The sequence below is a fragment of the Lissotriton vulgaris genome, chromosome 4_1, assembly GCF_964263255.1.
Source record: "Lissotriton vulgaris chromosome 4_1, aLisVul1.2, whole genome shotgun sequence".
NCBI lineage: Eukaryota > Metazoa > Chordata > Amphibia > Caudata > Salamandridae > Lissotriton > Lissotriton vulgaris.
The window spans coordinates 1,468,918,346-1,468,927,768 of NC_141691.1; the positions used below are offsets into that span (position 1 = coordinate 1,468,918,346).

Sequence of the window (9,423 nt, forward strand, 5' to 3'; positions counted from 1 at the left end):
CCAGAGCCTCCACACCACTGGAGTCAAGCTAGCCGGGCTGATGAGAGGTGTTACCTCGAAACCGGTCCGGTCCTCGGATGCTTGATTCCGGTCTGGGAAAGATATGGCTGTTGTACTTCGGACTGGACTGTTCCCATGGGGCACAGGGTCAGAGCTGATTTGCATAAAGCCATTATCTGACCCAGGGTGGTGTGGAGTGCAGAAAACGATGGATTTAGGCCCAGATCCTTGTACTGGGGTGAATGTAAGACATTGATCTACATTCTGTCCATCAAATTGTTTTTTGTAATTTTCTCCCTGAGTGTACTGGGGTAGCTCAGACGTGGGTCCCAGAGCCTCCACACCACTGGAGTCAAGCTAGCCGGGCTGATGAGAGGTGTTACCTCGAAACCGGTCCGGTCCTCGGATGCTTGATTCCGGTCTGGGAAAGATATGGCTGTTGTACTTCGGACTGGACTGTTCCCATGGGGCACAGGGTCAGAGCTGATTTGCATAAAGCCATTATCTGACCCAGGGTGGTGTGGAGTGCAGAAAACGATGGATTTAGGCCCAGATCCTTGTACTGGGGTGAATGTAAGACATTGATCTACATTCTGTCCATCAAATTGTTTTTTGTAATTTTCATTTTATATGGATCGCACACGCCAGTTCCGGGTGGATGACCAACTGTTTGTTGGCTACGTGGGTGCGAAGAAGGGACGGGCGGTATGTAAACGAACAATTTCTCGGTGGGTCGTTCTGTGCATCAAAGCGTGCTACTCTTTGGCTCGGAAGGAGCCTCCTGTTGGGCTGAGGGCCCATTCCACTCGGGCCACGGCGGCTACTACTGCCCTGGGCCGGGGAGTCCCTTTGCAGGACATTTGCCAGGCGGCTACATGGGCCTCGCTGCACACCTTTGCGAGGCACTACTGCCTGGACAGTCAAGTCCGGAGGGATGGCTTCTTTGGCCGTTCTGTCCTCCAGGACTTTCTGGTGTAGGAATGTATTGGTTCGCAGACCCACCACCGGGGTTGGTATTGCTGGGGTATCTATTCTAAGGTAAGGAATCTAACACTAACGTGTTTCTTTCAGATGAACAAGTTACTTACCTTCGGTAACGATATATCTGTAAGAAGCATTAGTTAGTGTTAGATTCCTTACCGAACCCACCCATCCTCCCCGTTCTGCGAACTGATACCTAGGGTTAAGGACATCCCTTTCAGGGCCCTAGTTTCAAATGGCACCAGTGTTGGTTCTCTCATGGCTCTGCGTTTTCTGGCGCGGAAAAGCTGTGTACAAAGAACTGACGTCAGCGCGCGGAGGCGGCGTCTATATACTCCAGCGACGTCATCACGGCGCACGACGCCGACGACGGACGCGGAGCCGCAGGGGACGCCTGCAGACGACGCCTACCGAGGCGCAGGGGTACTGCTACGCAAAAGTTTCCGGATCCAGACTGACGCCTGGGGATATTCTAAGGTAAGGAATCTAACACTAACTAATGTTTCTTACAGATATATCGTTACCGAAGGTAAGTAACTTGTTCATTAAGGACATATGACTCCTACACCTTGTAACCCTCACTTTCTCATGTAACACATCTTGTACATTGATTTACAAACTTACATGATTTATTGCCAATGTATAAGGCTTACGTTACATAAAGTGCTCTGACACCCTGCATTAGGTTGAGTAGTAATATAAAAGAAAAGACATAGTGCTATTTAAATAGTTTTTTTGTGTAAATACTGGGACAGACCAACACATGTGACATTCTTATTGTGCTTTTGTTTCCCCTCCTTTTCCTTTGCATTTACTTGTGAGGTTCCAGGCTGCCATCCAATCAAAAGGAGGTCTGATGGCCTCTTAACTTCACCCTTTATCTTTGGCCCAGCTGGAGGCAAAAATAAAAAAAGCCCCCCTCCTTTCCTGCACTTTTCAGCTGGGAATTGAAAGCAGACAACGTGTAGGCCCTGGTGAACGTGTTTAGGTGTCTGCAAATTACACCGGCACAAATTCAGCATATTTCTGTGGGGCCCAACTTCTAGTGGGTGGATGCCGTGTACCCGTGTGTACCCCCGACTTGTGCCCTCCTCCTAGCTCTGTCGTTTTCCATCCATTTTCACACACTCCTGCACTTCTCTCACTCCCAGATTGCCCTCTCGCTATCCCTCTACCCCCACTTCACTCTCTATTAAACCCTCAGTGTCTGCTGCAATTAATTTCGTAGAGCTGCGAAAAGTGACAGACGCAGCAGCAACTGCCCTGGTCTTTCATATCGGGCCACTAATGGCTCCAGCCACCGGGGAAATGGCCGATGAAATAAAAAACCATTCCAGCACTGCTCTTAACACTATTTATTCTTGTCTCTCTCTGCTGCCTTTTGTATACTGTACATATATAAAACTTTATAAATAAATAAATCTAAGCACTGTTGCAATTAAGCCATATTTTCTTTTCTCTATAGGCAACCTTCGAAACGGTCATAGTTGTAGGAGAACTGATGACAATGCGAACTGCCTAAACATGGCCGCCGAAGGAAGCGGAGTGGAGCAAAGAGTGCGTCTCTCAATTAAGAAGAGTCTAAACGTCGCTGAGGACTGTAGCACAGTACTTTAGTTCTAAGAGTTGTAGTTTGTAGGTGTGTGTTTTGCAAACAAAAAGACATTTTTCAACGCTAATGTATAATTGGAGACCTGTTCTGTAACATGGCTCATCACTGGCCAAGGGCACAGGCTATGGCTTGTGCTGCTATAACAGCTATCGGCAGTATTACCAAGATACGTAACATTTGCACATGATATCCAATCTGTTTAGTTCGCAATACCCATACTGTTTGTAGACAACAGTTTCATTTTTGAATACTTTTGAGATTTCGTTTACTGTATATACACTGTAACGCTTTATTTCACAGCACTGAAAAGTAACTGTGATTATGCATTGTACACTGATCGAGAATACTCCTGAGTGGGTGTATAGGCCTTTTTTGCCCAAGAGAAATGTACACTACCATGTTCGCAGCTTGTTTACAAGTCCTACTGTATGTAAAACAACGTGTGCGAAATGCACTAAAATGAAAGCTATAACTTAGGGCTAATGTAAAACTTGGGAATGTTTTCTCTCAGAATATTGTAAGAAATCAGCCATACAAATACTTTGTGTAAATATTTTTTTTCCAGAAAGACATTATCATATACAAAAAAGTAACATTCAAATTATATAGTATATAGTTTTTAAATGGGTACAGATCTTCTTAAAACTGTGAACTATGTTTTGAAGTACTAAAGCTGTTTATAAACCACAGGTGCCATAAGATCCCTGAACTGACTGAAGCTTGTTTAAAATTAACTCTTGTTTGGTTGTTTCTGTTGCCGTGTTAACTTAATCAAGCATGCCTTTAAGAAATCATCACATTTGTTTTTTGTTATCAGTTTATGTTGAGACATTCAGAGACCGGTTTAAAGTATGCTTGCAAACTTTCTTGGTTGTTTGTTTACATTTTCTGAATGTGTATTGCCTTAGAAGCCACCAGGTGTTCTGCATGACTACTATTAGAAGTGTCCCACAAGGCAGTCTCTTCCAGGGCTGCAGCAACCTATCTACCAAAACTGTTGGCGAAAAGCACAAAGATGTATGTTGGATTTTGGTGTGAGAAAACAGGTATCACTTTGAACAGATTAAGGCTTGATTATAACAACTCATTTGGAGAAATTATTAAGAAGGTGTGGGCACTGGGGTTACATCTAAGAAGTAGAATCTAAACTCCCCCTACAGGGTTGGACACCCTTAGCTTGCCCCTTCTTACAGCCCAGGAAGTAAAGAATTTGGCCACACAAGATGAAATGTTGCCAAGAAAACAGTGTTAAATTTCTGTCAGCTGCACCAGTGTGAACAGTGGTTTCCACCTACAAACTGCCTGGGGTATAGTGAAAGAGAGCTCAATCGACACTGCGCACCTTACCGCATGGTACCACACAGAATAAATGTAACAAAGGCACTATGATCCAGCGAGGGCAGGTGTGGAACTTCTGAAAATGTCTGATGCTACAGAATTATTTGGCCCTTCGCAGCAACTCAAAGTTTACCTGCTCTAACTTCTTTTACTAATTATGTACATTAAAATGCTGCCACGTAATGGGGCAGCCTCAAGTCAATAAGTATAAAACCAGGCGTTTGCAACCCCCACAGGACCTATGATGCACATGTCTTTCGTTTCGTTTTTTCCAAGAGAAAAAAGTGTCATTAAAGATGCCAACAAACATTCAAGTATTGGCTGTTGTGCATTGACTTTGAATCTTCTGCAGAAAAGTTCTTCTCTCCTAAGTGGGAATTGCCATTCCTAACCCAATGTCATTCTAGACCCTCTATGCTGCCAGACAAGTGGCCACTAGATCGAAAATGTAAGAATCAAATATGTCCCCATTGCCAATGGAATAGGCCAGCAAAATGTTACTTCGTATGACATGAAAACATACTGCAGTAGGGTCAAGAAAGAACACAGGAGATTCCACTTTTGTTAACCTGAAACCTGAAAGATAATAGTCTTGTCCGAAATCTAAAGAAAATGTCCCACAAAGGTTTGTGGTGTTGCAAAGACATTACTGAAAGAAGAGGAGGTGAGAAAGCCCTTACACCAGAGGATTGTCCTTGTGTTAACCCAAATACATTGATCTATCAGGATCTACGGGTGCTTAGGTCCATCCAAGGGGATTGTTATATTTTGAATATACATTGGGCTGTGCGCATAATTAGATACACAACGAAAAAGAACCTTCTGATTTTGTTGTAGGTATTTCGTCATTTCGGATGTTAAACAATAATTAAAAATTGGTCCACAAGACTAGCTTATTGTTGCAGGCAAAGTTGATCTACACAAACTTTAGAAACAGTGTCATTTCTGCACACTGCACCCAGAAAGTCCTCTTTTTAAGTTTACAAACTACAGCATATGAAACACTTTCATGAAATTATCTTGCTAAACAGTAACTGTTTTGGAGGATTTGCCTTGCATGGTTGTAAGAGTACAATTCTTTGTTATCGTGCATTTTACAACCAATCACGAGAAAAAAGCATCAAATGTAACTTATTTTTAGACAATGTTTGTGCCAGGCTACTCCTAATGTGAAGAAACGTTGTTATAACTTGCAGTAATTCAAGAAATATTGTTATAATTGAGCAAACAACTTGGCCGATTAAAAGGTCAATTTCGGCCCATATATTTTCACACCATTTCACTGACTTGGCAGCTTTTAAGAACGCAGGCATGTCAGTTAATTAATATAAGCAAAAATCTCGCCTTGTTTTTACAAGGAAGGATTTCACTACCATTTGGTATGGAAACACGATTTCCATGAATACTCCTGCCATTTGATTGTAGGTTCTAATCTCAAATAATTAAAAACTATTGTTTTGCATTAGCACAACCATGTGCAATCAGGTACTATTTGTGCGTAAATTAATTGCAGAAACATTTCAGATCATTTGATGTATTGGTAAATGGCCCAGTGCTTCAAAAAGTGTTTACCCATTGCAGCTCTCAGGCTCAGCCATCATCAGAGAGGTGGAAAGCATGTATATTCTTGAAAAGTTAGGGAATGTTTGATAAGCAAGATATTGGTTTCTATGGATTACATATAATATGTTGGCTAATCGGTACCTTGACTGTGTTTTATCCTTCTAATGGTCTGCTGCTTGTCCATATCGCTTCAGTTATTATTTGTTTTTGACGAGGACAGAGGGGTTTTAATTGTGTTCAAGACTTCTAATTGTGCTGGAGAACCCTCCATCCCTTTGAGATCATGGCTGCTCTTTAAGGGACTCATATTGCCAGCAGTTAGTGGTGATCAGATGCCATCTTTTCACTCATTGGATGTGTGTTTGAGGCCAAAGTTTAGCGCTGAGTGGTCTTATTGTAATATAGCAAAGAAGCAACACTCCACTACAAGCTTCTGCCCATATGATGATTATAACTCCTAAGTCTGGCTAGCTGTGTTATATCTGCACTAAGAATGCTTTATGCCCACTTCTCTACTTGTAGCATCCCTGCACATTAGCAAGCGAATTATAACTCTGAAGCATATCTGAACAAGACTTGAAATGAGGACATAGATATTGGAGAATGTGGTATCTCAAACTTGGGCAATGTGAGAGGCAACCAAGAACTAAGACCACTTTATAAATCCCCACAGTGCACTCAAATTGTAAATTAATTTTAATATCTGTGTTTACCGTTCAAATATGCTTTTATGTAAAGCTAATATATTTTTCTCTTGATGGAGAAATATTTATTGGAACTTTAGAACTGTAGTTACGGACTTACCTAGTGCCTGATTCCAAGTTTGGCAGCCCGCAGTTGTGGTGCGGCTACCACTGCACCGGCAGCCCGATTACCGTATTACCACTTTGGTGGTTGGACTGCCATAGGACCTCTGCTATGCCAGGGATCTGCGATCCCTGGTGGTCTTCAGCGGTCTGGGGCTCACAGTTTGCTGGTGGTGCCACTGCGGCACTGGCAAGCATATTACGAGTTCCTCACCGCTACAATTTTCATGGAGGTGAGCCCGCCATGAAAAGTGTGATGGTGAGGAAACCTCTGGGACAGGGGATGCATGCAGGGGGGCACATGGTGTGTCCTGCCCTGTCCGTATGCACCCCCTGTTCCAGCACGACCTGGACTTCACTGTCTATGCCGTGCTGGAATGCGCTGTGATGGTCCCACAGCACTGCCTTTCTAAGTTGCACATACAAGACTTTGAAAGGCACCACTGTGGGTCAGCTGCCTCAGGGACGTCCGACTTTTATTCCAAACGGAGTACAGCAGGCGGCCAAATTACAGGCTTGGCGGTCTTGGAGCGGGGGCTGGTGTGGTGGCCTGCTCCAAAACCGCAAAACTCGTCATAAGGCCCAGAGAATGTTGTCACTAACCTCCTCCCACACCATTAGCTTTCGCTCAAAAAGGTCATATCAGCAGATGGATCAATTCTGCTCTATTCTAATCATAATTCGGTGGAGATGCAGCATGAGGCATTATGATGATATTGCTCCCTCTACTAGTGAAAGAGAATGACAGGTGGAGCTACGTGCAAAGTTTAGTCACAGATGAAAAATAATACTGCAGCAATATTTCAGTAAAATAATGACATTTTTCAGAGAACACCTTTGTCATTTTACACTTTGCTTACTCATAGTGGATGAGACAGTCCTGCACGTATATGCGAGAATACTATGATAGTGCCACTGGGCTGGTGCTACAGCAAAGCTTATACTAATCAGCCATCAATGGCAGCACAACCAAGGATATGCCAGAATATCAATAAAAGAATCAGATAGGGTCCCACTGCCTTGTGAGGTGGCAAGAAAATGTCTGTTGTGGCTCCAGAATTTCCCACACCATGCTTAACTAGTTGTGACATGTAAGTCAAAGAGGTGTTTGCACAAGTTAGTGAAGAAAGCCACAGCATAATGTGGAAACCACTCTGAGCTAACAAAGAATGTAGATTACCTGACTACTTCATCTGACAACTTTCAAATACCTCTAAACAGCCATTGCAAGCAAACGTTGAGGCTAGCTTCAGCCTCTCAATGCTAATGCAGGGATGTTATGAACACACTTAAAGTAATTCGAGAACTGACCAATGTGCATTTGTTTGTGTAAAATGACGAATGTCTTTTGCTCTTCCACCAGCAGCTGCAACAGTGCCATGGCTCTGCTTGGAAGATCACCTCGTTATGTTAGTTACCAGCTGTAAAGTACCTCATTTAAGGGTACCGAATTCCCTTGTGTACAAACTAATCTTTTCCCTAATACAGATCTGAACCAGATGTTTACAATTCCTCTTTGTGGATTTTCCCCTGAGCTTGAAATCATTGCAAAACGAAATTTCCCAACTGTCTCAAATAAATTTACAAATTGCCTTAACATGAGTTACCACAGCATCTATAAGAATCCTAAGAGACTTGAATCTTTGATAGTCTTCGGCGGGACTTTAAACATTTTATTTAAAATTGAAGAAGGAAAGGGAGGTAATAGGCTGTGCAGGTCCTTGAACGTTAAGAGATAGTGTAAAGAAGGATAATAAGTAAGTGCTGTAGTATTGTTAACTGAATTGCATTACAATTTGTGTGGCCTTTGCTGTGTTCTTATATGTGTTTTCTTACATGCATGAACCAAACAACAGTAGCATCTTCTTTTAGCACAATTGGCTGCATAGGTTTAGCCTCCCTCAGAACTACTGGCAACTACTGTAGATATATCTTGTAAATACTGCAACCTAGGGTTGCGCTGAATGCCCTGGTTCAATTTTAACTGTCATGAAGAACAACCACTTAACCACGCTCGCATAAAGCAGGGGCATTTTTTCTTTTGAACCAAAAATGTATGAAGAGCCACATGTCAAGACTACTAACCATAAGAGATTTTTGTAACTATGACTACTATCCTTGACACTTCTTGGGACAGCAGACAACGAGACACTAACGAAGTTCACAATATTAATTGGTATTGTAAGAAAACTACTATTGTATGGATTTTTTTGTATTGCTGTTAAGTATTGTTTTGTGTGTGTTCGAACCTCCTTGGGGACACGTTATATTTTGAAGTGATTAAACTATTTGTGTGTCTATATTTTGGAATGGAATTATTTCTTCATTAAAAGAAAAACAATTTTGTAAAATGTCTGGCCCGTCCTAAAGGTGTGTCAGTTATTTTGTTGGCATTCTCTCTTTACTCTGACGAGTGTGGTGGCGTACTCATTTTGCTGGGTGCTAAGAATTGCTCTGTGGTTGTAGCTTTAAGCTACAGAATGGAAAGTAAGGAGTAACGAGTTTAAATCCAGTTTACAATTGAAGATATCTCTCTAGTCCCACTCCATTCTAGAGTTCGAATAACAAATAGAACGGTCGCAAGCATGTGAGCACAAATGTTCATACTTATCAAAAGGGAATATACAAACTACATATCCTATTCCCTTTGACAAACAAAAACATGTATAAATTAATAAGTAATCAAAATATAAGAACTAATGATACTTGAATAACATTATGTTGAAGGTTTCCACTAAAAAACTGTAACAGTCAATATGAGTAAAAAAAAAATAGCTATTAGATAAAAAGACATAACAATTCTACATAATGATTCACCTACCACATTGATAAATCTGGGAGAATGTGTTATCCTTTTATCTCTATTTTCAATCTCATTAATATTTTTTTTTTAAATTGCAGTATGCAAATATCCTTCAATTTGCCTCATTACTCTCGCCAACATCTGCTTCTCTTCCACTGCTCCTACCTGAGTCAAGAGTGGATTGAGATAACAGTTCACAACACATTTTAGTGCTTTCCTCCAACCAACCATAATTTTGTAACCACATTTGATTCTTTTATTTTTCCAGTTCCACGCACCTCTCTACTCTACTCCTATGCCAAATTTTGAAATCCAACCAC

The 9,423-nt window shown here is 41.8% G+C and overlaps 1 protein-coding gene across 17 annotated transcripts in view; it reads left to right on the forward strand.

The window, feature by feature from the left end:
• The window catches only part of DTNA (dystrobrevin alpha), a 693,791-nt gene extending 685,136 nt beyond the window's left edge, over positions 1-8,655 (forward strand). For all 17 annotated transcript variants that reach the window (XM_086965704.1, XM_086965706.1, XM_086965705.1 and 14 more), the window contains one exon: positions 2,445-8,655. The gene's annotated coding sequence lies outside the window, so the exon portion shown is untranslated. The remainder of the gene's footprint in view (positions 1-2,444) is intronic.
• Positions 8,656-9,423: the final 768 nt, after the last annotated feature.